At 46.7% G+C, this 27,639-nt stretch overlaps 2 pseudogenes; both read right to left on the bottom strand.

Moving 5' to 3' along the window:
- Positions 1-27,639, bottom strand: part of LOC110503135 (transformation/transcription domain-associated protein-like) — a 173,307-nt pseudogene that overhangs the window by 25,727 nt on the left and 119,941 nt on the right.
- On the bottom strand, positions 14,792-21,919 carry LOC149972597 (uncharacterized; annotated as a pseudogene).

The raw sequence follows: 27,639 nt of genomic DNA on the forward strand, positions 1-27,639 counted from the left end.
TCAATCTCACTCAAATCATCAAGGAACCCACCAGGTACAACCCTAACTCTGTAAACAAGGGCACCCTCATTGACGTCATCCTGACCAACTGGCCCTCCAAATACACCTCCGCTGTCTTCAACCAGGATCTCAGCGATCACTGCCTCATTGCCTGTATCCGCTATGGAGCCGCAGTCAAACGACCACCCCTCATCACTGTCAAACGCTCCCTAAAACACTTCTGTGAGCAGGCCTTTCTAATCGACCTGGCCCGGGTATCCTGGAAGGACATTGACCTCATCCCGTCAGTTGAGGATGCCTGGTCTTTCTTTAAAAGTAACTTCCTCACCATTTTAGATAAGCATGCTCCGTTCAAAAAATGCAGAACTAAGAACAGATATAGCCCCTGGTTCACTCCAGACCTGACTGCCCTCGACCAGCACAAAAACATCCTGTGGCGGACTGCACTAACATCGAACAGTCCCCGCGATATGCAACTGTTCAGGGAAGTCAGGAACCAATACACACAGTCAGTCAGGAAAGCTAAAGCCAACTTCTTCAGGCAGAAGTTTGCATCCTGTAGCTCCAACTCCAAAAAGTTCTGGGACACTGTGAAGTCCATGGAGAACAAGAGCACCTCCTCCCAGCTGCCCACTGCACTGAGGCTAGGTAACACGGTCACCACCGATAAATCCATGATTATCGAAAACTTCAACAAGCATTTCTCAACGGCTGGCCATGCCTTCCGCCTGGCTACTCCAACCTCGTCCAACAGCTCCCCCCCCCCCCCGCAGCTACTCGCCCAAGCCTCTCCAGGTTCTCCTTTACCCAAATCCAGATAGCAGATGTTCTGAAAGAGCTGCAAAACCTGGACCCGTACAAATCAGCTGGGCTTGACAATCTGGACCCTCTATTCCTGAAACTATCCGCCGCCATTGTCGCAACCCCTATTACCAGCCTGTTCAACCTCTCTTTCATATCATCTGAGATCCCCAAGGATTGGAAAGCTGCCGCAGTCATCCCCCTCTTCAAAGGGGGCGACACCCTGGACCCAAACTGTTACAGACCAATATCCATCCTGCCCTGCCTATCTAAGGTCTTCGAAAGCCAAGTCAACAAACAGATCACTGACCATCTTGAATCCCACCGTACCTTCTCCGCTGTGCAATCTGGTTTCCGAGCCGGTCACGGGTGTACCTCAGCCACGCTCAAGGTACTAAACGATATCATAACCGCCATCGATAAAAGACAGTACTGTGCAGCCGTCTTCATAGACCTTGCCAAGGCTTTCGACTCTGTCAATCACCGTATTCTTATCGGCAGACTCAGTAGCCTCGGTTTTTCGGATGACTGCCTTGCCTGGTTCACCAATTACTTTGCAGACAGAGTTCAGTGTGTCAAATCGGAGGGCATGCTGTCCGGTCCTCTGGCAGTCTCTATGGGGGTGCCACAGGGTTCAATTCTCGGGCCGACTCTTTTCTCTGTATATATCAATGATGTTTCTCATGCTGCGGGCGATTCCCTGATCCACCTCTACGCAGACGACACCATTCTATATACTTCCGGCCCGTCCTTGGACACTGTGCTATCTAACCTCCAAACGAGCTTCAATGCCATACAGCACTCCTTCCGTGGCCTCCAACTGCTCTTAAACGCTAGTAAAACCAAATGCATGCTTTTCAACCGTTCGCTGCCTGCACCCGCACGCCTGACCAGCATCACCACCCTGGATGGTTCCGACCTTGAATATGTGGACATCTATAAGTACCTAGGTGTCTGGCTAGACTCTAAACTCTCCTTCCAGACCCATATCAAACATCTCCAATCGAAAATCAAATCAAGAGTCGGCTTTCTATTCCGCAACAAAGCCTCCTTCACTCACGCCGCCAAACTTACCCTAGTAAAACTGACTATCCTACCGATCCTCGACTTCGGCGATGTCATCTACAAAATTGCTTCCAACACTCTACTCAGCAAACTGGATGCAGTTTATCACAGTGCCATCCGTTTTGTCACTAAAGCACCTTATACCACCCACCACTGCGACTTGTATGCTCTAGTCGGCTGGCCCTCGCTACATATTCGTCGCCAGACCCACTGGCTCCAGGTCATCTACAAGTCCATGCTAGGTAAAGCTCCGCCTTATCTCAGTTCACTGGTTACGATGGCAACACCCATCCGTAGCACGCGCTCCAGCAGGTGTATCTCACTGATCATCCCTAAAGCCAACACCTCATTTGGCCGCCTTTCGTTCCAGTTCTCTGCTGCCTGTGATTGGAACGAATTGCAAAAATCGCTGAAGTTGGAGACTTTTATCTCCCTCACCAACTTCAAACATCTGCTATCTGAGCAGCTAACCGATCGCTGCAGCTGTACATAGTCTATTGGTAAATAGCCCACCCATTTTCACCTACCTCATCCCCATACTGTTTTTATTTATTTATTTTTCTGCTCTTTTGCACACCAATATCTCTATCTCTACCTTTACATAACCATCTGATCATTTATCACTCCAGTGTTAATCTGCATAATTGTAATTATTCGCCTACCTTCTCATGCCTTTTGCACACAATGTATATATAGACTCCCCTTTTTTCTACTGTGTTATTGACTTGTTAATTGTTTACTCCATGTGTAACTCTGTGTTGTCTGTTCACACTGCTATGCCTTATCTTGGCCAGGTCGCAGTTGCAAATGAGAACTTGTTCTCAACTAGCCTACCTGGTTAAATAAAGGTGAAATAAAAATAAAAATAAAAAAGCTCTCTCCTGGCATCTTACACTGTGTCACACCCTGACCATAGTTTGCTTTGTATGTTTCTATGTTTTGTTTGGTCAGGGTGTGATCTGAGTGGGCATTCTATGTTGTGTGTCTAGTTTGTCTGTTTCTGTGTTTGGCCTGATATGGTTCTCAATCAGAGGCAGGTGTTAGTCATTGTCTCTGATTGGGAACCATATTTAGGTAGCCTGTTTGGTGTTGGGTTTTGTGGGTGATTGTTCCTGTCTTCCTGACTTCGTTCCTATTCTCCAGCGCTGCCGGAGTCTCCCGCCTCTCCAGCGCTGCCAGAGCTACCCGTCTGCCCAGCGAAATCAGAGCCACCCGTCTGCCCAGCGCCGCCAGTGCCGCCAGTGCCGCCAGTCTGCAAGAAGCCGCCAGTGCCGCCAGTCTGCAAGGAGCCGCCAGTGCCGCCAGTCTGCAAGGAGCCGCCAGTGCCGCCAGTCTGCAAGGAGCCGCCAGTGCCGCCAGTCTGCAAGGAGCCGCCAGTGCCGCCATTCAGCCAGGATCCGCCAGAACCGCCATTCAGCCAGGTTCTGCCAGAGCCGCCATTCAGCCAGGTTCTGCCAGAGCCACCAGTCAGCCAGGATCTGCCAGAGTCGTCAGCCAGTACGGAGCTGCCCCTCTGTCCCGAGCTGCCCCTCTGTCCCAAGCTGCCCCTCTGTCCCGAGCTGCCCCTCTGTCCCGAGCTGCCCCTCTGTCCCGAGCTGCCCCTCTGTCCCGTGCTGCCCCTCTGTCCCGAGCTGCCCCTCAGTCCAGTGGGTTCATTTAGAAGGGTCGCCGTGGTCAGAAGGCCACGGAAGTGGACAATGGGGCGGACTAAGACTATGGTGAAGTGGGGGCCACGTCCAGCACCAGACCCTCCACCGCGGACAGATGCCCACCCAGACCCTTCCCAATAGGTTCAGGTTTTGCGGGCTGAGTCCTCACCCTGGGGGGGGGGGGGGTACTGTCACACCCTGACCATAGTTTGCTTTGTATGTTTGTATGTTTGGTTTGGTCAGGGTGTGATCTGAGTGGGCATTCTATGTTGTGTGTCCAGTCTCTCGATGTGCAAAACTGATAGAGACATACCCCAAGCGACTTACAGCTGTAATCGCAGCAAAAGTTGGCGCTACAAAGTATTAACTTAAGGGGGCTGAATAATTTTGCACGCCCAATTTTTCAGTTTTTGATTTGTTAAAAAAGTTTGAAATATCCAATAAATGTCGTTCCACTTCATGATTGTGTCCCACTTGTTGTTGATTCTTCACAAAAAAATACAGTTTTATATCTTTATGTTTGAAGCCTGAAATGTGGCAAAAGGTCGCAAAGTTCAAGGGGGCCGAATACTTTCGCAAGGCACTGTATCTAATCTATACCCCATCTCTATCAAATCTATATTCCATCTATCTAATCTATACCCCACCTATCTAATATATAGCCCATCTATCTAATCTGTACCCCATCTTTCTAATCTATACCCCATTTTTCTAATCTATACCCCATCTATCTAATCTATAGCCCATCTATCTAATCTATAGCCCATCTATCTAATCTCTACCCCATCTTTCTAATCTGTACCCCATCTTTCTAATCTGTACCCCATCTTTCTAATCTATACCCCATCTTTCTAATCTGTACCCCATCTTTCTAATCTGTACCCCATTTTTCTAATCTGTACCCCATCTTTCTAATCTGTACCCCATCTATCTAATCTGTACCCCATCTTTCTAATCTGTACCCCATCTTTCTAATCTGTACCCCATCTCTTTAGATCAGAGCAGATGAAAGGAAAGACATAAGACCTCTTAATGCTAAATGGAAACGCACTTCTTTATGTTGTCAGACCAGAACATTGTAGCTCCCCATGAGTAGCCCCGGCCTACTAACTGTTAGCTTGTTAGCACAGGCCTGCTAACTGTCTGAATCGCCGCGTCCCAACCACTCACTGGACCCATATTTACTTTCAATCTCTTTTCGATTTTTAATTCGATTACACCTTCCGGTAACCTGCCTCACCCAATGTGATACGGAATCGCTATTATTTTTACTTTTTAGAACACATTCAAGAACCTCCAGAAGCTAACCAGCTAACTAGCTACAAGCTATTTAGTCATTGTTAGCCACTGCTGGCGGCTTTTACCTTCTGCACAGCCAGACAGTTTTTTTTACCTGGATAATACTCGCCAGTCTAGCTTCTCTGCCCCATCCACCGCTGCCCCCTGGACACTGATCACTTGGCTACATAGCTGATGCATGCTGGACTGTCCATTAATCACGGTACTCCATTCTGCTTGTTTATGTTTTATCTGTCGGCCCCAGCCGCACTCGGGCTCTGTGTGTAGTTAATCCGACCCTCCCTGCCTAGTCAACGCCATTTTACCTGCTGTTGTTGTGCTAGCTGATTAGCTGTTGTTGTCTCACCTACTGTTTTAGCTAGCTCTCCCAATTCAACACCTGTGATTACTGTATGCCTGGCTGTATGTCTCTCTCAAATGTCAATATGCCTTGTATACTGTTGTTCAGGTTAGTTATCATTGTTTTAGTTTACAATGGAGCCCCTAGTTTCACTCTTCATACCCCTGGTACCTCCTTTGTCCCACCTCCCACACATGCGGTGACCTCACCCATTACAACCAGCATGTCCAGAGATACAACCTCTCTCATCATCACCCAGTGCCTGGGCTTACTTCCGCTGTACCCGCACCCCACCATACCCCTGTCTGCGCATTATGCCCTGAATATATTCTACCATATCCAGAAATCTGCTCCTTTTATTCTCTGTCCCCAACACTCTAGGCGACCAGTTTTGATAGCCTTTAGCCGCACCCTCATACTACTCCTCCTCTGTTCCGCGGGTGATGTGGAGGTAAACCCAGGCCCTGCATGTCCCCAGGCACCCTCATTTGTTGACTTCTGTGATCGAAAAAGCCTTGGTTTCATGCATGTCAACATCAGAAGCCTCCTCCCTAAGTTTGTTTTACTCACTGCTTTAGCACACTCTGCTAACCCTGATGTCCTTGCCGTGTCTGAATCCTGGCTCAGGAAGGCCACCAAAAATTCTGAGATTTCCATACCCAACTATAAAATTTTCCGTCAAGATAGAACTGCCAAAGGGGGAGGAGTTGCAGTCTACTGCAGAGATAGCCTGCAAAGTAATGTCATACTTTCCAGGTCCATACCTAAACAGTACGAACTACTAATTTTAAAAATGACTCTCTCCAGAAATAAGTCTCTCACTGTTGCCGCCTGCTACCGACCCCCCTCAGCTCCTAGCTGTGCCCTGGACACCATTTGTGAATTGATCGCCCCCCCATCTAGCTTCAGACTTTGTTCTGTTAGGTGACCTAAACTGGGATATGCTTAACACCCTGACAGTCCTACAATCAAAGCTAGATGCCCTCAATCTCACACAAATCATCAAGGAACCCACCAGGTACAACCCTAAATCTGTAAACAAGGGCACCCTCATAGACGTCATCCTGACCAACTGGCCCTCCAAATACACATCCGCTGACTTCAACCAGGATCTCAGCGATCACTGCCTCATTGCCTGTATCCACTACGGAGCCGCAGTCAAACGACCACTCCTCATCACTGTCAAATGCTCCCTAAAACACTTCTGTGAGCAGGCCTTCCTAATCGACCTGGCCCGGATATCCTGGAAGGACATTGACCTCATCCCGTCAGTTGAGGATGCCTGGTCATTCTTTAAAAGTAACTTCCTCACCATTTTAGATAAGCATGCTCCGTTCAAAAAATGCAGAACTAAGAACAGATATAGCCCTTGGTTCACTCCAGACCTGACTGCCCTCGACCAGCACAAAAACATCCTGTGGCGGACTGCAATAGCATCGAATAGTCCCCGCGATATGCAACTGCTCAGGGAAGTCAGGAACCAATACACGCAGTCAGTCAGGAAAGCTAAGGCCAGCTTCTTCAGGCAGAAATTTGCATCCTGTAGATCCAACTCCAAAAAGTTCTGGGACACTGTGAAGTCCATGGAGAACAAGAGCACCTCCTCCCAGCTGAGGCTAGGTAACACGGTCACCACCGATAAATCCATGATTATCGAAAACTTCAACAAGCATTTCTCAACGGCTGGCCATGCCTTCCGCCTGGCTACTCCAACCTCGGCCAACAGCTCCGCCCCTCCTCACAGCTACTCGCCCAAGCCTCTCCAGGTTCTCCTTTACCCAAATCCAGATAGCAGATGTTCTGAAAGAGCTGCAAAACCTGGACCCGTACAAATCAGCTGGGCTTGACAATGTGGACCCTCTATTTCTGAAACTATCTGCCGCCATTGTGGCAACCCCTATTACCAGCCTGTTTAACCTCTCTTTCATATCGTCTGAGATCCCCAAGGATTGGAAAGCTGCGGCAGTCATCCCCCTCTTCAAAGGGGGAGACACCCTGGACCCAAACTGTTACAGACCTATATCCATCCTGCCCTGCCTATCTAAGGTCTTCGAAAGCCACGTCAACAAACAGGTCACTGACCATCTCGAATACCCACCGTACCTTCTCCGCTGTGCAATCTGGTTTCCGAGCCGGTTACTGGTGCACCTCAGCCACGCTCAAGGTACTAAACGATATCATAACCGCCATCGATAAAAGACAGTACTGTGCAGCCGTCTTCATCGACCTTGCCAAGGCTTTCGACTCTGTCAATCACCATATTCTTATCGGCAGATTCAGTAGCCTCGGTTTTTCTGATGACTGTCTTGCCTGGTTCACCAACTACTTTGCAGACGGAGTTCAGTGTGTCAAATCAGAGGGCATGCTATCCGGTCCTCTGGCAGTCTCTATGGGGGTGCTACAGGGTTCAATTCTCGGGCCGACTCTTTTCTCTGCATATATCAATGATGTTGCTCTTGCTGCGGGCGATTCCCTGATCCACCTCTACGCAGACGACACCATTCTATATACTTCCTGCCCGTCCTTGGACACTGTGCTATCTAACCTCCAAACAAGCTTCAATGCCATACAACACTACTTCCGTGGCCTCCAACTGCTCTTAAATGCTAGTAAAACCAAATGCATGCTTTTCAACCGTTCCCTGCCTGCACCCGCACGCCTGACTAGCATCACCACCCTGGATGGTTCCGACCTTGAATATGTGGACATCTATAAGTACCTAGGTGTCTGGCTAGACTGTAAACTCTCCTTCCAGACTCATATCAAACATCTCAAATCGAAAATCAAATCTAGAGTCGGCTTTCTATTCCGCAACAAAGCCTCCTTCACTCACGCCGCCAAACTTACCCTCGTAAAACTGACTATCCTACCGATCCTCGACTTCTGCGATGTCATCTACAAAATTGCTTCCAACACTCTGCTCAGCAAACTGTTTGCAGTTTATCACAGTGCCATCCGTTTTGTCACTAAAGCACCTTATACCACCCACCACTGCGACCTGTATGCTCTAGTCGGCTGGCCCTCACTACATATTCGTCGCCAGACCCACTGGCTCCAGGTCATCTACAAGTCCATGCAAGGTAAAGCTCCGCCTTATCTCAGTTCACTGGTCACGATAACAACACCCACCCGTAGCACGCGCTCCAGCAGGTGTATCTCACTGATCATCCCTAAAGCCAACACCTCATTTTACCGCCTTTCGTTCCAGTTCTCTGCTGCATGTGACTGGAACGAATTGCAAAAATCGCTGAAGTTGGAGACTTTTATCTCCCTCACCAACTTCAAACATCTGCTATCTGAGCAGCTAACCGATCGCTGCAGCTGTACATAGTCTATCGGTAAGTAGCCCACCCATTTTTACCTACCTCATCCCCATACTGTTTTTATTTATTTACTTTTCTGCTCTTTTGCACACCAATATCTTTACCTGTACATGACCATCTGATCATTTATCACTCCCGTGTTAATGTGCAAAATTGTAATTATTCGTCTACCTCCTCATGCCTTTTGCACACAATGTATATAGACTCTCTTTTTTTCTACTGTGTTATTGACTTGTTAATTGTTTACTCCATGTTTAACTCTGTGTTGTCTGTTCACACTGCTATGCTTTATCTTGGCCAGGTCGCAGTTGCAAATGAGAACTTGTTCTCAACTAGCCTACCTGGTTAAATAAAGGTGAAATATATATATATTTTTTTAAGTATGCCCGTGACCTCTTCCCTGGAAGTGGTTCACCACAACACTGATGAGTCCATCATAGAAAGACAAGTTAGATTTCATCTCTCAACCAGCCTCCTGTGGTAATAAACTTGCATCTTATTGTATTTATTCACTGACTGACTGATTCTCTGCCCTGACACAAGTCGGCACAATTCACTTAAATTTCATTTCCCTCTGTCCTCTCTTTTCTTTTTTTGCCCTGTTTCTCTTTAAAGAAAAACATATATACAGCTCAGTTAAAGACCTAGGATTTAAACATCCATTGCATGCCTTCGAATGCATTGACATGCCCTTGGAAAAACATTTTACTCTGAGCTACTCTTGACATTTCTACTCTCTCCTTGAGAAATGCAGTCCTGGGTTGAGAGCCGCAGATATAAAGGGAGAGGAAATTTTAAACTGCCTGTCAAAGGACTTGCTTGACAAGAGGAAAACAGATAGCCCAGACACAGATGGAGAGAGAGATATGGAAGAGGAGAGTCGAAGACCGAGGGAAGGGGACAAGGGGACATTTTCAGACAGACGTAAATCAGTAGCCCAGTGTGCTGTCCCACTGAGGAAGAGGTGTATTTTGCTGAACTATAGAGACTAGACAGAGGAGAGTGAGGAAGGCTAGAGAGAGACAGAGAAAGAGATCTATACCAATGTGTGTCATAGAAGTGAAGAAGAGGTGTCTCTTGGTGGTCTCCTTCCTCTTCTCTAGACAAGGGTTGAGCAGCCTCAGTAGCTGTAGGATCCTCTCCTCCCTGCGGAAATCAGTCAGTCAGGCATAGATGTTCCAGTTGAGACCTCTGATGTAGAGACGCAGTGTTGCTGAGTTGTGTTTCTGGACAATCTCCACTCTGGGCATGAACCTAGAGGAAACACTCATACACTGTTACTACCTGGGAGGTAATGGGTGCATAACAAGACTTGTTGTGTGTTTGTTTGTGTGTCTATGCTGTATCAGTGTGCTGTACAGTACTGGGCGATCTTGATGTAGTAGTGTGTGGGCTTGGGCATGAGAAATTCCCCAGGGACCTCCACCTCAGCGGTCTGGGCGGAGAAGTTGCTGAGGAAGCGACACTTCTCCTCGATCAGGAAGAACTTGGGCAGCTGCTTGGTCTTGGCCTCCAGGATCTTGATCGACTTCTTCAGCTAGGAGATGAGGTTGTGGAGCTTCATGGAGCCAGGCATGTTGAAGTCAAAGTCTGCATGGGGACAGAGACACAGAGAAAGGGGTTGATAACCTACATGAGGCTAGAGGTAGTGGAGGCAGACAACATGTTAGAAGGATGAGGCTGGAGGTGGTGTAAGTAGTGGAGGTAGTGGAGGTTGACAACATGTTAGAAGGATGTGGCTGGTGGTAGTGGAGGTTGACAACATGTTAGAAGGATGTGGCTGGAGGTAGTGGAGGTTGACAACATGTTAGAAGGATGAGGCTGGAGGTAGTGGAGGTTGATAAACATGTTAGAAGGATGTGGCTGGAGGTAGTGGAGGTTGACAACATGTTAGAAGGATGAGGCTGAAGGTAGTGGAATTAGTAGAGGTAGACAACATGTTGGAAGGATGAGGCTGGAGGTAGTGGATGTTGACAACATGTTAGAAGGATGAGGCTGGAGGTAGTGGACGTAGTGGAGATAGACAACATGTTAGAAGGATGAGGCTGGAGGTAGTGGAGGTTGACAACATGTTAGAAGGATGAGGCTGGAGGTAGTGGAGGTTGACAACATGTTAGAAGGATGAGGCTGAAGGTAGTGGACTTAGTGGAGGTAGACAACATGTTAGAAGGATGAGGCTGAAGGTAGTGACGTAGTGGAGGTTTGATAACATGTTAGAAGGATGAGGCTGGAGGTAGTGGAGGTTGACAACATGTTAGAAGGATGAGGCTGGAGGTAGTGGAGGTTGACAACATGTTAGAAGGATGAGGCTGGAGGTAGTGGAGGTTGACAACATGTTAGAAGGATGAGGCTGAAGGTAGTGGATTTAGTGGAGGTAGACAACATGTTAGAAGGATGAGGCTGGAGGTAGTGGAGTTTGACAACATGTTAGAAGGATGAGGCTGGAGGTAGTGGAGGTTGACAACATGTTAGAAGAATGAGGCTGGAGGTAGTGGACTTAGTGGAGGTAGACAACATGTTAGAAGGATGAGGCTGGAGGTAGTGGAGGTTGACAACATGTTAGAAGGATGAGGCTAGAGGTAGTGGAGGTTGACAACATGTTAGAAGGATGAGGCTGAAGGTAGTGGACTTAGTGGAGGTAGACATCATGTTAGAAGGATTAGGCTGGAGGTAGTGAAGGTTGACAACATGTTAGAAGGATGAGGCTGGAGAGGGTGGACGTAGTGGAGGTAGACAACATGTTAGAAGGATCAGGCTGGAGGTAGTGGAGGTTGACAACATGTTAGAAGGATGAGGCTGGAGGTAGTGGAGGTTGACAACATGTTAGAAGGATGAGGCTGGAGGTAGCGGAGGTTGACAACATGTTAGAAGGATGAGGCTGGAGGTAGTGGAGGTTGACAACATGTTAGAAGGATGAGGCTGGAGGTAGTGGACATAGTCGAGGTTGACAACATGTTAGAAGGATGAGGCTGGAGGTAGTGGAGGTAGACAACATGTTAGAAGGATGAGGCTGGAGGTAGTGGAGGTAGAAGGAAGCCAACATCAAAGCCTACACTGACAAACATAAAATTCAAAGTTTGGGTTCAAATGGTTTAGTCTATTATGGTTCATAGTGAACTAAATTGTTTAGTATTTTAAAGTTCATTCAGAAAACTAAATGGTTTAGTGCAGTGGTTCCCAAATTGTTTATATTCCTGTAACCCTTCAAACATTCAACCTCCAGCTGCGTACCCCCTCTAAGCACCAGGGTCAGAGCACTCTCAAATGTTGTTTTTTACCATCATTGTAAACCTGCCACACACGCACTATACAATACATTTCTTTAACATAAGAATGAGTATGAGTTTTATGTCACACCCGGCTCGTAGGAAGTGACAAAGTGCTCTTATAGGACCAGGGCACAAATAATAACATAATAAATATGAATGAATAATTGTGCTATATTTTAACCATCTTACATATAAAACCTTATTTGTTCATCGAAAATTGTGAATAACTCACCACAGGTTAATGAGAAGGATGTGCTTGCAAGGATACACATAACGCTGCAATGTTGGGTTGTATTGGAGAGTCTCATTCTTAAATCATTTTCCATACACAGTCTGTGCCTGTATTTCGTTGTCATGCTAGTGAGGGCCGAGAATCCACTCTCACATAGGTACATGGTTGCAAAGGGCATCAGTGTCTTAACAGCACAATTTGCCAAGGCAGAATACTCTGTTTAGAAATCTGTAAGTGGCTTCTGATTAAATTCAAATTTCACAGAACTGCTTGTTGCAATTTCGATGAGGCTCTTTTGTTCAGATATTGGTAAGTGTACTGGAGGCAGGGCATGAAAGGGATAACGAATCCAGTTGTTTGTGTCATCCATTCTGGGAAAGTACCTGCGTAATTGCGCACCCAACTCACTCAAGTGCTTCGCTATATCACATTTGACATTCTCCGTAAAGCTTGAGTTTGCACACAAAAAATCATACAATGATGGAAAGACCTGAGTGTTGTCCTTGTTAATGCAGACAGAGAAGAGCTCCAACTTCTTAATCATACTCCCTGTAATCCTAGATTCAGATCATTCAGGAGAGAAAAAGCATCACCCAGATAGGCCAGTCGTGTGAGAAACTCGTCATCATGCAAGCGGTCAGAGAAGTGAAAATTATGGTCAATAGAGAAACCTTTTTTAAAAATGTGTAAATACCTTGCCCCTTGATAACCAGCACACTTCTGTATGTTGTAAAAGCGTTACATGGTCGCTGCCCATATCATTGCATAATGCAGAAAGTACATGAGAGTTCAGGGGCCTTGCTTTAACAAAGTTAACCATTTTCCCTGTAGCGGCCAAAACGTCTTTCAGGTCAGTGGATGCCGCAGTGTACCCAAGTGGCGACGGGAGCAACTGCTTGCACAAGCGTTACCAGTCCACTATGTCTCCTATCATGGATTCTGTGCCATCAGTACAGATACCAACATGAGCAGTAGCTACGTTTGGTTGCATACGGACCGTTAGTGGAATTCCCACGAGAGAGTAATGGGTAATGTGATTGGATGTGAATGATTTGACTAGGCTACCTGTATTGGACATTGTGTTGTTATTTCGCTGAACACTAAATGGTTTAATTTTATTTTTGGCAGTGAAACGAGGCTACTCAGGTGAGAAAAAAACTCACCCAAATGTATAGCCCCGTTGGGAAATGTAAGTGGACTGTTTGAAAAAACTGGTGGTGCGTGTACCCCAGTTTGGGAATACCTGGTTTAGTCTATTAAGGTTCATCAAGAAAACAAAATGGTTTGGTTTCCATGAACGTGAGAAATAACCAAAGAGAGCAGAGCTGAAACTGAAAAGACCCAATGAGTAAGAGGTAGAAATAAGCTCTTCGTCATCATATCAACCAAAGTGCTGTACGTTTTCCACCCAATCCCCCATGGAGCTAGTCTACTGATACAATCACAAGTCCCTCTCACAAGAAAAGGGATTCAACTCTATATTCAAGTCACAACTGACATTGTGCATATTCTTGGGAGGGAATGGTATAACAAAAGGTGCAAGCAGAAAGGAAGCCACGTTGAAGGCCCCAGGACATCTTTATCAAGCGTGCAGTAACCTGCTCCAGTATCATGTGGCTGCTGTTCTCTGCTTGTTGTAATGAAACCATGAAAGTGTATCAGAGAAAGAAAGGCCTTGCCATTTCCCACTGTCTGAGGGAAGTATACCGCTTCAAATAAACCTCTAATTCCAATGTTCCTTTTTTAACTGCCTGTGCTTTGCTAGCCTAGGGGAGATGGTGAATTTGAAATAGGGTAGTCTTGTTGAATTGCCAATGATTCAGCGACATAAAAATATAAATAACCTACAAATAGAACTGCAACTGTTTTTATTTTACAAGATAATTTGTATTACTGTCTCAATTATTTTGTGATATCAAAGGGTATGTAAACAGAGGAAATAAGAAAGAAGAGGAGAGTTGAAAATAGAACACATTTTGACATTGCAGTGTGGCCATAGTGGAAACTGCATCCCAGCAAAAGGGGGGGGGGGGGCTATTTTAGCTCCCTTTTTATCTGACTGCTGATCAGTCATCTCATGCTGCTGTGAACAACAAGCTCCCTGCTCTCTAATCCCTAGTCTCTCACACAGCTACAGATACCTGCTCCCTGACCTGAGACTGGAACACTAGGAGGCCTGGAACGCTTTCTCTCCTTCACTGCTCTCTCGGCCTCCATCTCTGCCTGCCTCAGCTCTCTCTGCCTGCCTCAGCTCTCTCTGCCTGCCTCAGCTCTCTCTGCCTGCCTCAGCTCTCTCTGCCTGCCTCAGCTCTCTCTGCCTGCCTCAGCTCTCTCTGCCTGCCTCAGCTCTCTCTGCTCTCAGCCATCCACCCCACCCCCCCTTCATCATGTCCAGAGAACCACAGTGGTTACAGTGGAGTTAGTATATTACATTTACGGAAATCATGAATGCTTTAAAAATATATATATATATATTTATTACTTTCCAAATAAACTTTATATTTCCATGGAAATACATGGGTAGCCATGAGAAAGACAAATCAATATGACAACAAAAACAAAATATTGTAGTGCTCTCTCTCTCCCTCTCCAGATATACTCTAGACACTTAAAACAATCCTGCCATGAAGTTACAATCATTTATTTAAAAGGTACATAAAAACAACTGCTACTGAACTTCAAGTAAGCCTACCATTTGAACACAAACAGGTACATTTTTTCTCTTATCTCAGGGCCCTATGATGCATTGCATTTGCAAAAGACCAAATTCGATAAAAGTCTGTCAGTCATTTGTGCACGATGAGGTCGCAGTATTATGCCACCATGGCTGAAGACACGCTCGACCAGAGCACAGGAGGCACTGCCAAGACCCTGATGGCCACTCTTGCTTGCTCTTGCAGAATCAATTCTGGCAAAACATGTAAAAGCAGAAACAAAAAAGTCTGTATTAGAGTATTGGTGATGCAGTGCGTTAAACTGAACAAGTATTATTGTTGCAGTCAATTGGATTCAATTATGAGAAAAAGTTAAACTCAATAATATTTACCTTTCACTCTTTGTGCCACCTCCTCCTTGACCAGCACATGGTGCTCCACCCACATCAGAGGAAAAGCCGGATCCAAGGCAGCTGCTTTGAGGTAGACTGGATCTGAAAAGTGGGCAATGATTCCATCTTGTGTCCTGGCCATTTTTTACATTGAAGATTCCAATAAATATTTAGTTCAGGGATGCCTGGAGACTTCTGACTAGGCCGCTCAGGAAATGGACTTGAGGCATCTGCTGCTCCAGGTGGTGATTCAGGGACAGGACAGAGGGAACAACAGAACTGATTGTGACTATCTTCTCCCCCTGTGTCATATCTGTTGCTTTTCCAAATGGCTTCAGGATGCCCACCAACTCCTTCAACTTATTCTACTCCTGTACTGTGAACAACAACTCCTTGTGCCCAGCCTTTACTAGAACATGACTGATCTTTAGATGGTCACATTGGATATCTGCCTTCACTTGTCTCAGTGTTGAGTTCCATCTTGTGTTGACAGCAGCAGGGATGCCTCTTTCCCCGAATTCAGCCTCAAACACATTTTTGAAGAGAAGGAGTCATCCCTTGTTTCTTTCAAGCCATCTCCCACCACCAGCTGGAGAGTGAGCAAAACACTGCAAGCGCAGTTTTTTTGCAATAGCAGAATCCACTGTTTGCTGGTCTTCCAGGGTTAGGTCATTCCAGAGCTCTGGGTCATCAAGGTGATCTTCGTCATGTAGTTCATCTTCTTGTTCAATGGGGAAGCACACCGTGGATATTGTTGGCAGGATTTTTAATGCTGTACTTGTCACATATGGCCTCAAATTGCTTACAGATTCTTTCGGCCGTGTGTGGGCCTTTGAAACGGTCACAGGAAAAGAGATTGGACTTGAGCTGTATCCTGTCTCCATATTTCACAGTGGCACAATGACACCAAGGAATCATCTTTCGATTGGAGCAAATGTCCACTGTGACTGAAACATCTGTGTTGCTCAACTGAGTTTTCAGTTTTGAACTTCTCTCTGTAGCGAGGTTCTCTACTTTTGATGTCAATGTTCCTGCGACACACTGGGCTGTACTTACTGTCAACCACTGAGAGAATGTGACCAAAACTCTTGTTTTCCACAATAGACAGAGGCAATAGAGGCAAGTTGCAATCGATAACCAGGTCAGACAGTATTTCATTGTTGATAGCTTTCTGCTGTGGATGATTCATGCTCTACTGCCCTACATGTGTCTCCATGAACTGTGAGATTGGAGACTGTTGTGGTTAATTGGGCAGCAGCAGTAGCACCGCAACCCCCCCATATCGATCAACTATCGAGGATCGCTATGGGGCGCAATCGGTCAATGTAGGCTTGTACACAATCGCCCAACCTTAACACACACACACACACACACACACACACCCTCTCTGTGTGTGGTTACAGTAGGCTAACATATGTCAGTGGTTTTAGGAACAGTAGTAACATCCGGCAGGATTTAGGCTACCAACTGCCTAGCCAGTGCAATGATCACGTTCCCGCACCTACTGACTGTGTGGAGGCTCATTGATTTAACGTTATGTTAGCCTACATGCTACACTAGCAAAATTATATATAGCTGTCGGCTATATTAACCACTTACTGTTCTTTGTGCAGCTACAAATGTCGAACAAAGTTGGAAGTTGTTGCTGTAATTTTCTTCCCGCATGTTTTGCAAGTTGCAATCTGTTTTTTGTTGACTACAGTGTAGTCTTGATATCCGAAAATAATCATTTTGGGTATCATCTTTCCAAGGGCTCCATCTGAATTCACTCGCCGACGTTCCTCTGCACTGCCACGCACAACTTTTTCTCAGCTGGCACAATTTGATTGGCTGCTGTCCGATTCAAACTGTAATCCGTTAAATGAAGAGTTGATACACTAAACACTTTTTTAAAATCATAGTTTTTCATATTTGGGCTTGGGGAGGGTATCAAGTCAGTTCGGGTCAAAAGGCTCAAGTCCAAGTTAAGTCAAGAGTCATTGGTGTTAAAGTCAAAGTCGAGCCGGAGTCTGACTCGAGTCCAAGTTATGTGACTCAAGTCCACACCTCTGCTAGGCCGTGTCAGACGAAGGCTCAAATAATTGTCAAAGACTCCAGTCACCCAAGTCATACACTGTTCTCTCTGCTATGCATGGCAAGCGGTACCGGAGCGTCTAGTCTAGGACCAAAAGGCTCCCTAACAGCTTCTACCCTCAAGCCACAAGATTTTGTGATGCAGAACCCTTCAGACATTTGTTTCAGCTTGTGTGAAAATTGTTTGAAAACCCCCCAAAAGAGTGTTCACATGATACCATGTTGCCAAAATACTGTAGTTTCTGAAAGACTGACAAAGACAGGTGATCTTGCTGGGTGCTGTGAACAGTGAAGTTATATAAAATATATTTTTTCCAGGGTTTTGACAAGCAGAGAGATCTGGAGTGGGATCAATTTCTTAAACAGTAACTCATGCAAAGAGCATTCCACATAATTGGATTTGAATGCCTCCCCCCTCTCCTCCCTGTCCCCTCTGACAAATGTTATGTGTGCGCACATAAACAGATTTTCCGGCCCACAAACCCAGGGAAAGTGAAGGAGGGATCGTGTAACGGGGCAAGGCGGTGGCGGTGAGGTTGGCTGCTTGGCAGCAGCAGAAGTGCTGGGCTGTAAACCCTGTTTGTTCCGCTCTGGGGACTTTTTGGATTTCTCTGCGGCACTCGGTTGCTGTGGACACAGCTGGGGAGCGACTGCCGGTCGGCAGGCAGGCAGGCACCCTGTGAGCCGGAGCTCCAGTGATGACTGGCTGAGCCAACACAGCTGGCACCCAGTACCCACACAGCTGGTAACACGCTACACGCTCCCTCTGTGTCTCTCATGCTTCACTCTTGCTCTGCCTCTAATTCTGTTTCCCTTTGTTCTCTCTGTCTTGCTTATTCTCACAGGCTCTCTTGTTCCTCATTTTCTCTCTCTCCATTACTCAATTTGTTTTCCCTCTTTCATATTTTACTCTCACACGCTCTATTCTCTGGCCCTCTCTCCCTCTCCCTGCCCAGTCATCATACTGTACTGTAGTCAGACACATTAGCTCAGCTAGCCTCTCTCCAATCTGGTGGAGGGGAAAACAGAGGTTGAAAAGAGGGGCAACTGAGTGAGGAGAGACAAGACAAATGAGAGGAGTGCCAGTGTGTGTAGGTGGACAGGGAATGGGGAGCTCTGTGTGTGTAGGTGGACAGGGAATGGGGCGAATATGTGTGTGTAGGTGGACAGGGAATAGGCAGCTCTGTGTGTGTGTAGGTGGACAGGGAATGTGGGAATAAGAGCTCTGTGTGTGTAGGTGGACAGGGAATGGGGAGCTCTGTTTGTGTAGGTGGACAGGAAATGGGCAGCTCTGTGTGTGTAGGTGGACAGGGAATGGGCAGCTCTGTGTGTGTAGGTGGACAGGGAATGGGGGAATAGGCAGCTCTGTGTGTGTAGGTGGACAGGTAATGGGGGAATAAGAGCTCTTTGTGTGTAGGTGGACAGGGAATGGGGAGCTCTGTGTGTGTAGGTGGACAGGGAATGAGCAGCTCTGTGTGTAGGTGGACAGGGAATGGGCAGCTCTGTGTGTGTAGGTGGACAGGGAATGGGGAGCTCTGTGTGTGTAGGTGGACAGGGAATGGGGGAATGGGCAGCTCTGTGTGTAGGTGGACAGGGAATGGGGAGCCCTGTGTGTGTAGGTGGACAGGGAATGGGGGAAATGGACAGCTCTGTCTGTAGGTGGACAGGGAATGGGGGAATGGGTAGCTCTGTCTGTAGGTGGACAGGGAATGGGGAAATGGGTAGCTCTGTGTGTGTCCTCAGCCATAAAAAGTTGAGAGGAGAGACAGAGGAGGAGAGTTGTTATGTGGACACAGGGAGGAAGTTAGAGGGTGAAGCAGACATTCCTAGTTAAAACCAATGGCCAGGGAACTGAACTGTGGTTCAACCTGCCGGTTATATAATGAGGAGGGAAATGTACCCTCTCCAAAAAAGAACAATTTGTTTTTAGAAATGTCTCTACAGGGGCCAGCCTGCACCTGTCTGTCGCATTCCTGAGTAGAACATAAATACATAGTGAGAAGTGAAGGGAGACGGTGTCGCTGACTAACATGCACAAACATCCATACCAGAGTTAAACGGATTGCTTCATGATTCAATTTAACTTCTGTATAACTGTTCCTGAGGTATTGTTTTGAAAGCATCATTTAGTTACACCAGTGGCTGAGGTCAAACACATACCACCCCAACAGATACACAGATGATGCAATCTCTTTTGCACTCCACACTGCCCTTTCTCACCTCAACAAAAGGAACAACTACGTGAGAATGCTATTCATTGACTACAGCTAGGCGCTCAACACCATCGTGCCCTCAAAGCTCATCACTAAGCTAAAGGCCCTGGGACTAAACACCTCCCTCGGCAACTGGATCCTAGACATCCTGATGGGCCGCCCCCAGGTGGTAAGGGTAGGTAACAACCCATCCGCCACGCTGATCCTCAATAAAGGTGCCCCTCAGGGATGTGTGCTCAGTCCCCTCCTGTACTCCCTGTTCACTCATGACTGCACGGCCAGGCAAGACTCCAACACAATTATTAAGTCTGGGGATGACACAACAGCGGTAGGCCTGATCACCGACAACAACGACACAGCCTATAGAGGTCAGAGACCTGACCGTGAGGTGCAAGGACAACAACCTCTCCCTCAACATGATCAAGACAAAGGAGATTATTGTGGACTACAGGAAAAGGAGGCCCGAGCACGCCCCCATTCTCACGACGGGGCTGCAGTGTAGCAGGTTGAGAGCTTCAAGTTCCTTGGAGTCCACATCACCAACAAACTAACATGGTTCAATCACACCAATACAGTCTTGAAGAGAGCACGACAAAACCTATTCTCCCTCAGGAAACAAAGACTTGGCATGGATCCTCAGATCCTCAAAAGGTTCTACAGCTACACCATCGAGAGTATCCTGACAGGTTGCATCACTGCCTGCTATGGCAACTGCTCGGTCTCCGAACGCAAGGCAATACAGAGGGTAGTGTGTACGGCCCAGTACATCAGCGGGGCCAAGCTTCCTGCCATCCAGGACCTCTATACCAGGCGGTGTCAGGGAAGGCCCTAAAAATTGTCAAAGACTCCAGCTACCCTACAGTAGTCATAGACTGTTCTATCAGCTACCGCACGGCAAGAGGTACCAGAGCGCCAAGTCTAGGACCAAGAAGCTTCTAAAAAGCTTCTACCCCCAAGCCATAAGACTCCTGAACATCTATATTAAATGGCTACCCAGACCATTTCCATTGCCCCGCCTCACTTTACATTGCTGCTACTCTCTGTTATTATCTATGCATAGTCTCTTTAATAACTCCACATGCATGCACATATTACTTCAATTATCTCGGCTAACCGGTGCCCCCGCACATTGGCTCTGTACCGGCACCCCCTGTATATAGCCTCGCTATTGTTATTTTACTGCTGTTCTTTAGTTATTTGTTACTTTTATTTCTGTCTTTTTTTAGATATTTTTCTTAAAATTGCATTGTCGGTTAAGGGCTTGTAAGTAAGCATTCACTGTAAGGTCTACTACACCTGTTGTATTTGGAACATGTGACAAACACAATTTGATTTGATTTGAAATGTCTGTAGATGTTCAACAGTTGCTCTTACTGTTCTATTAAACACCCTTCAGTTCAAACTCAACTCTCCTTGCAGCTCCAGTACCAGCAAGCACTGTTATGTTTTTCTCCCCATGCTGTATGTACCCAAATGACCGCTAAACAGGCCTTTAGGGAGAGTCAACGGGTTGAATTAGCAGAGCTGTGTAAAGCCTGTGAAATCAACACCCCAAACCAGCCCAGCACACACTGGCACACGGACACGCGCTTGTGGACACGGACGCGCACACAGACACACACCACAAGCGCACACACACACACTCAGCCCTCCATTAAATCAAATCATCTGGTTCAGAAGCCCCAATTACGTTCCGGAACGTCCCTGTTCTGTTTCTGCCTGGTAATGCAGAGCTAGGATTCTTCTGGCAGCTTAGATATATGGAAGCGTGGCTACTTCTGGCAGCTAGGTAATGTCTGGCAGCTAGGTTATGTCTGGAAGCTTGGCTACTTCTGGCAGCTAGGTAATGTCTGGAAGCGTGGCTACTTCTGGCAGCTAGGTTATGTCTGGAAGCGTGGCTACTTCTGGCAGCTAGGTAATGTCTGGCAGCTAGGTTATGTCTGGAAGCTTGGCTACTTCTGGCAGCTAGGTAATGTCTGGCAGCTAGGTTCTGTCTAGCAGCAAGGCTACTTCTGGCAGCTATGTTATGTCTGGCAGCTTGGCTATGTCTTGTAGCTAGGCTATGTCTGGCAACTTGGCTACTTCTACAGCTAGGTCATGTCTGACAACTTGGTTGTTTCTGGCTAGGTCTGGCAGCTTGGTTATGTCTGGCAGCTTGGTTATGTCTGGCTATGTCTGGCAGCTTGGTTATGTCTGGCAGCTTGGTTATGTCTTTCTAGGTCTGATAGCTTGGTTATGTCTGGTAGCTTGGTTATGTCTGGCAGCTTGTTTATGTCTGGCAGCTTGTTTATGTCTGGCTAGGTCTGGCAGCTTGGTTATGTTTGGCAGCTTGGTTATGTCTGGCAGCTTGGTTATGTCTGGCAGCTTGGTTATGTCTGTCTAGGTCTGGCAGTTTGGATTTGTCTGGCAGCTTGGTTATGTCTGGCAGCTTGGTTATGTCTGGCAGCTTGGTCATGTCTGGCAGCTTGGTTATGTCTGTCTAGGTCTGGCAGTTTGGATTTGTCTGGCAGCTTGGTTATGTCTGGCAGCTTGGTTATGTCTGGCAGCTTGGTCATGTCTGGCAGCTTGGTCATGTCTGGCAGCTTGGTCATGTCTGGCAGCTTGGTCATGTCTGTCTAGGGCTGGCAGCTTGGTTATGTCTGGCAGCTTGGTTATGTCTGTCTAGGTCTGGCAGCTTGGTTATGTCTGGCAGCTTGGTTATGTCTGTCTAGGTCTGGCAGCTTGGTTATGTCTGGCAGCTTGGTTATGTCTGGCAGCTTGGTTCTAAAGTAACGCAATACATAAGGAAATGAGTGTGATTTGAGATTTACCCCTGGAATCCTATGGCCCAACACTGTTGGTTAGATTCCAAAAGTGAGTTATATTTCTCCAAAAGAGAGGACATAAATAAACAATGAAAACAGCAGAACAGACAAATGAAATGTGGTGAAATATCTCTTCATCTTCTGGAAGACAGGGTCCTAAGCGGTGGCCTGGGCTCGGTGGGCGAGCAACTCTGATGCCGCGCTGGAGAACATGGTGAACACGTTGGAGACTTTCTCCAACCCCACGGCAAACGTGCTCACCAGCTTCTTGACAATGTTCAGCGTGATCTTGACAGCAATGGTTGGGGGAGTGGGTTAGGGGGGAGAGAGAGGAAGATTGATTATGAACATTTATACTACACTGTTATTTGTGACCCAAAAAATGCTATGACAGTGAGTAAGCTATGATGCCCACAGACTCAGCCCAACAAGTGTATGTTTTCCAGATGTGATGGGACAAATACACCTCTAATCCCCTTCGCCCCTTACTCCCAAAGCTCCCTGACTCGGCAGAACAGGTGCAGCCAGGTGAGGTTGTTCCCACAAGGGGGGGAAAGTGTTCCTCTGTCCCTGTCTAACCAATGGAACGGAGCGCTGAGCCTGCAGGTTCTGCTTCTGGAGCCCCCTTACCGTCAGCACAGTGCAGTCAGCCCAACTACAGTCTACATCCCCTCGCCCCATCTTCCACTCATCAGGTCCTACACGCTCACCACACCCATCACCCCCATCTTCCCTCCTCCTTTCCCACCCGCCTCACTAGCCCCCCACCCCTGACTAGCTGACTATCCTCAGCTCAGTGCACAGCTGCCCCCCCCCCTCCTCCCAGCCAGCATTGCTAAAGCACTTTGCAGCACCGCTGAGTTCGATTTGGAAGCTTGTGTCATGTCAGCTCTCTTTCTTCTGTCAACACCTTGACTGAAATGGCTTGAGGATTTAGAGTTGTAGATGAAAGTGTTTCAGAAAGTACATAGTTAGCGAAGACTTCAGCTTGTCTGTGTAAATGTTGAGTGCAAATATCCCATTTTCCAGTTTGTAAGCCCGCTGTGTTGGACATTGGATGGAAAAGCCTTATCTTTGTCATGTCATGAACGTGACAGAGCCCTTCCTTCAATTGAGCTTCAGACTGCTCAGGTAGAGAGGAACAGCAGCACACTGAACAGATGTGGCTGCCATACTGTTGCAGGGTGGTAGTGGGCTGTGCCAGGCTATGCCAGGGTTACCTTATGACACTGTCTATCACACACACACACACACACACAAACACACCTCTCCACCCTCCCCCCACACACACACTCTCTCTCTCCATCCCCCTCCACCCCAAACACTCTACCTATATGAATCCTGCAAATATGAATCCTACCTGTTACACGCTGATCTACTTCACCTGTCTTTGTGCTTTTCTCCACCCCCTCCAGGTGTCGCCCATCTTCCCATTATCCCCTGTGTATTTATACCTGTGTTCTCTGTTTGTCTGTTGCGAGTTCGTCTTGTCTTGTCAGGGCTTACCAACGTTCTTTCCTGCCTTCCTGTCTCTCTCTACTTCTGTTTCCTATTTTTCCTATTTCTGACCATTCTGCCTGCCCTGACCCCGAGCCTGCCTGCCGTTATGTACCTGCCTGACTTGATTACGAACCTCCGCCTGCTCTCGACCTGCCCGTTGCCTGCCCAGTATTTCTAATAAATCATCTGAGAACTGATGCCTCCCGTGTCTGCATCTGGATCATATCCTTGACACTACCTATATGAATCGTATCCATATGAGTCCTACCTATATGAATCCTACCTATATGAATCCTACCTATCTGAAGCAGATCTCATGAGTAGCAGACCATTTTTCTTCCTTCCTGTGCCAATCAGATGTGCCTAAAACCTAGTGTCAACTTACCAGGTTGTTAGCTAGCTAAATAACAATAAACATTGTTCAGTCATGTAATCAAACCAATACATTTCGACCCTGGATTAGTTCACGATGTGGTTTGTGAAATTACACAAAATGCGAGCAAATCCCCATAAAAAGAAAAAAGGTATATCTGGTAACATGGGTCATAGTTTTTTAACTGTCTACAGACAAGACCTTTTCTTTGCTGTAAAGCTGCCAACATGTCTGGGCTCCATTTTCCCTTTCTGACACCCAAGAGGCTGCATGACAGTGATCTTGCAAAGTCTACTCAGTCTGCCCTGTGCTCTTGGTTGTTTAAAAAAAACACATTTCACCTTTATTTAACCAGGCAGGCCAGTTGAGAACAAGTTCTCATTTACAACTGCGACCTGGCCAAGATACAGCAAAGCAGTGCGACACAAACAACTACACAGAGTTACACATGGAAAAAACAAACGTACAGTCAACAACACAATAGAAAAAAATCTATACAAGATGACCAGTGAAATATACCTGCTGGAGCGCGTACTACGCGTGGGTGCTGCTATGGTGACCAGTGAGCTGAGCTAAGGCGGGGCTTTACCTAGCAAAGACTTCTAGATGACCTGGAGCCAGTGTGTTTGGCGATGAATATAAAGCTAGGGCCAGCCAACGAGAGCATACAGGTCGCAGTGGTGGGTAGTATATGGGGTTTTGGTTACAAAACGGATTGCACTGTGATAGACTGCAGTCATTTTTACAAGGGTATGTTTGGCAGCATGAGTGAAGGATGCTTTGTGGTGAAATAGGAAGCCAATTCTAGATTTAATTTTGGATTGGAGATGCTTAATGTGAGTCTGGATGGAGAGTGTACAGTCTAACGAGACACCTAGGTATTTGTAGCTGTCCACATCATCTAAGTCATAACCGTCCAGAGTAGTAATGCTGGACGGGCGGGCAGGTGCGGGCAGCGATCAGTTGAAGAGCATGCATTTAGTTTCTTGCATTAAGAGCAGTTGGAGGCCACGAAAGGAGAGTTGAATGGCATTGAAACTAGTGTGGAGGTTAGTTAACAGTGTCCAAAGAAGGGCCAGATGTTTATAAAATGGTGTTATCTGCATTGAGCTGGATCAGAGAATCACCGCAGCAAGAGCAACATTGTTGATGTATACAGGGAAAATAGTTGGCCCGAGAATTGAACCCTGTGGCACCCCCATAGATACTGCCAGAGGTCCGGACAATAAGCCCTCCGATTTGACAGACTGAACTCTGTCTGAGAAGTAGTTGGTGAACCAGGCAAGGCAATCATTAGAGAAACCAAGGCTGTTGAGTCTGCCAATAAGAATGTGGTGATTGACAGAGTCGAAAGCCTTGGCCAGGTCGATGAATACGGCTGCACAGTATGGCAGTTATGATATTGTTTAGGACCTGGAGTGTGGCTGAGGTGCACCCATGACCAGCTCGGAAACCAGATTGCATAGCGGAGAAGGTACGGTGGGATTCGAAATGGTCGGTGATCTGTTTATTAACTTGACTTTAGAAAGGCAGGTCAGGATGGATATAGGTCTGTAGCAGTTTGGGTCTAGAGTGTCTCCCCCTTCGAAGAGGGGGATGACCGCAGCAGCTTTCCAATCTTTGGGGATCTCAGACGATGCGAAAGAGAGGTTGAACAGAATAGTAATAGGGGTTGCAACAATTTTGGCAGATAATTTTAGAAAGAGAGGGTCCAGATTGTCTTGCCCAGCTGATTTGTAGGGGTCCAGATTTTGCAGCTGTTTCAGAACTTCAGTTATCTGGATTTGGGTGAAGGAGAAATGGGGGAGGCTTGGGCAATTTGCTGTGGGGGGTGCAGGGCTGGTGACGGGGGTAGGGGTAGCCAGTTGGAAAGCATGGTCAGCCGTAGAAAAATGCTTATTGAAATTCTCAATTATCGTGGATTTATCGGTGGGTATAGTGTTTCCTAGCCTCAGAGCAGTGGGCAGCTGGGAGGAGGTGCTCTTATTCTCCATGGACCTTACAATGTCTCAGAACTTTTTGGAGTTTGTGCTACAGGATGCAAATTTCTGTTTGAAAAAGCTAGCCTTTGCTTTCCTAACTGCCTGTGTATATTATTTCCTAACTTCCCTGAAAAGTTGCATATCGCGGGGGCTATTTGATGCTCATGCAGTACGCCACAGGATGTTTTTGTTCTGGTCAAGGGCAGTCAGGTCTGGAGGTAACCAAGGGCTATATCTGTTCCTGGTTCAAAATGTTTTGAATGGGGCATGCTTATTTAAGATGGTGAGGAAATCACTTTTAATGAATAACCAGGCATCCTCTATTGACGAAATGAGGTCAATATCCTTCCAGGATACCCGGGCAAGGTCCATTAGAAAGGCCTGCTCGCTGAAGTGTTTTAGCGAGCTTTTGACAGTGATGAGGGGTGGTTGTTTTAACCACAGACCATTACGGACGCAGGCAATGAGGCAGTGATCACTGAGATCCTGGTAGAAGACAGCAGAGGTGTATTTAGAGGGCAGGTTTGGATAGGATGATATCTATGAGGGTGCCCATGTTTACAGATTTGGGGTTGTACCTGGTAGGTTCATTGATAATTTGTGTGAGATTGAGGGCATATATCTTAGATTGTAGGATGGCCGGGGTGTTAAGCATACATTTAGAGGAGCAAGTTGTCTTTAAACAGGTCATGAAATTATACAATGCATCAACTATGCTCACTCTGCTCCAATGTAACAAATGCACAAATCAAACAGCAGAAGACTCAGGATCTGCATCCCTGCTCGCCATCACGGCTAAATTATAAAAAAAACTGATGGATAAATACATGCGGATGGAGAAAAGCAGGTGAGTGATTGCTGGAGGAGGAAGTGCTTGGCGGATTACTGTTGCCAAACATGATATGCGCATGAAAGTGAAGTGGACATTCTTGGACCAGCTCATACAAGAGAATAGTGGCTGTTGTTTAAATTCAATTTAATTTATAAACAAAACTGACTTTATAAACAAGCGGCAGCAGGTTATTTAGAGCGGTAGGGCCGAGAAATGTTTGTAGTGTCATACGAAACGGTACTACGGTATTCTAAAATGTTGGTACCATACTGTAAGTATCATGATGTTTTGCTACAGTCATATTACCGTGGTACTGGCATAGCACACACACATGATTTACCTCTGTTGTAGCGTTCCCTCTGCTCTATCTTGAGCATCAGGTAGAGGGTGCGGATGGGGAAGTAGACTGCCTGGGGGTACACTCGTCCCACCTAGCAGATAACAGACATGGGCAGGGGGGAGAGGGTTCACACTTAGATTACCTTTCAAAGAAGAACCATCCCTCAGGGTTAACAGTGGAGCATAGATGAGAGGAGTGTACACGGCAGAGAATACCAAATAATATCAAACATTGATCCCCTGGATGAAAGCAGCTCTGTATGGTGTAATGGAGATGGAGTTATGATGTGAAACCATGAAGGGTGATGTCAGGTTAAAACAGACCTGGGGCTACATTTAGAGGAGGAAGTTGCCTTGACCTACCCTTCTACTGCAGTCACTGAGCTAAGGTCAGCTTTATATATTTTTTTTATGCAAACTAATTATGCACTCCCTAATCTACATTTCTACAGACATATTCACGACTCCTCACGAAACCGTACACGAGTTGACACAATAA

This window comes from Oncorhynchus mykiss, chromosome 23 (assembly GCF_057628025.1).
Source record: "Oncorhynchus mykiss isolate SJ-2025 chromosome 23, ASM5762802v1, whole genome shotgun sequence".
NCBI classification, from domain to species: domain Eukaryota; kingdom Metazoa; phylum Chordata; class Actinopteri; order Salmoniformes; family Salmonidae; genus Oncorhynchus; species Oncorhynchus mykiss.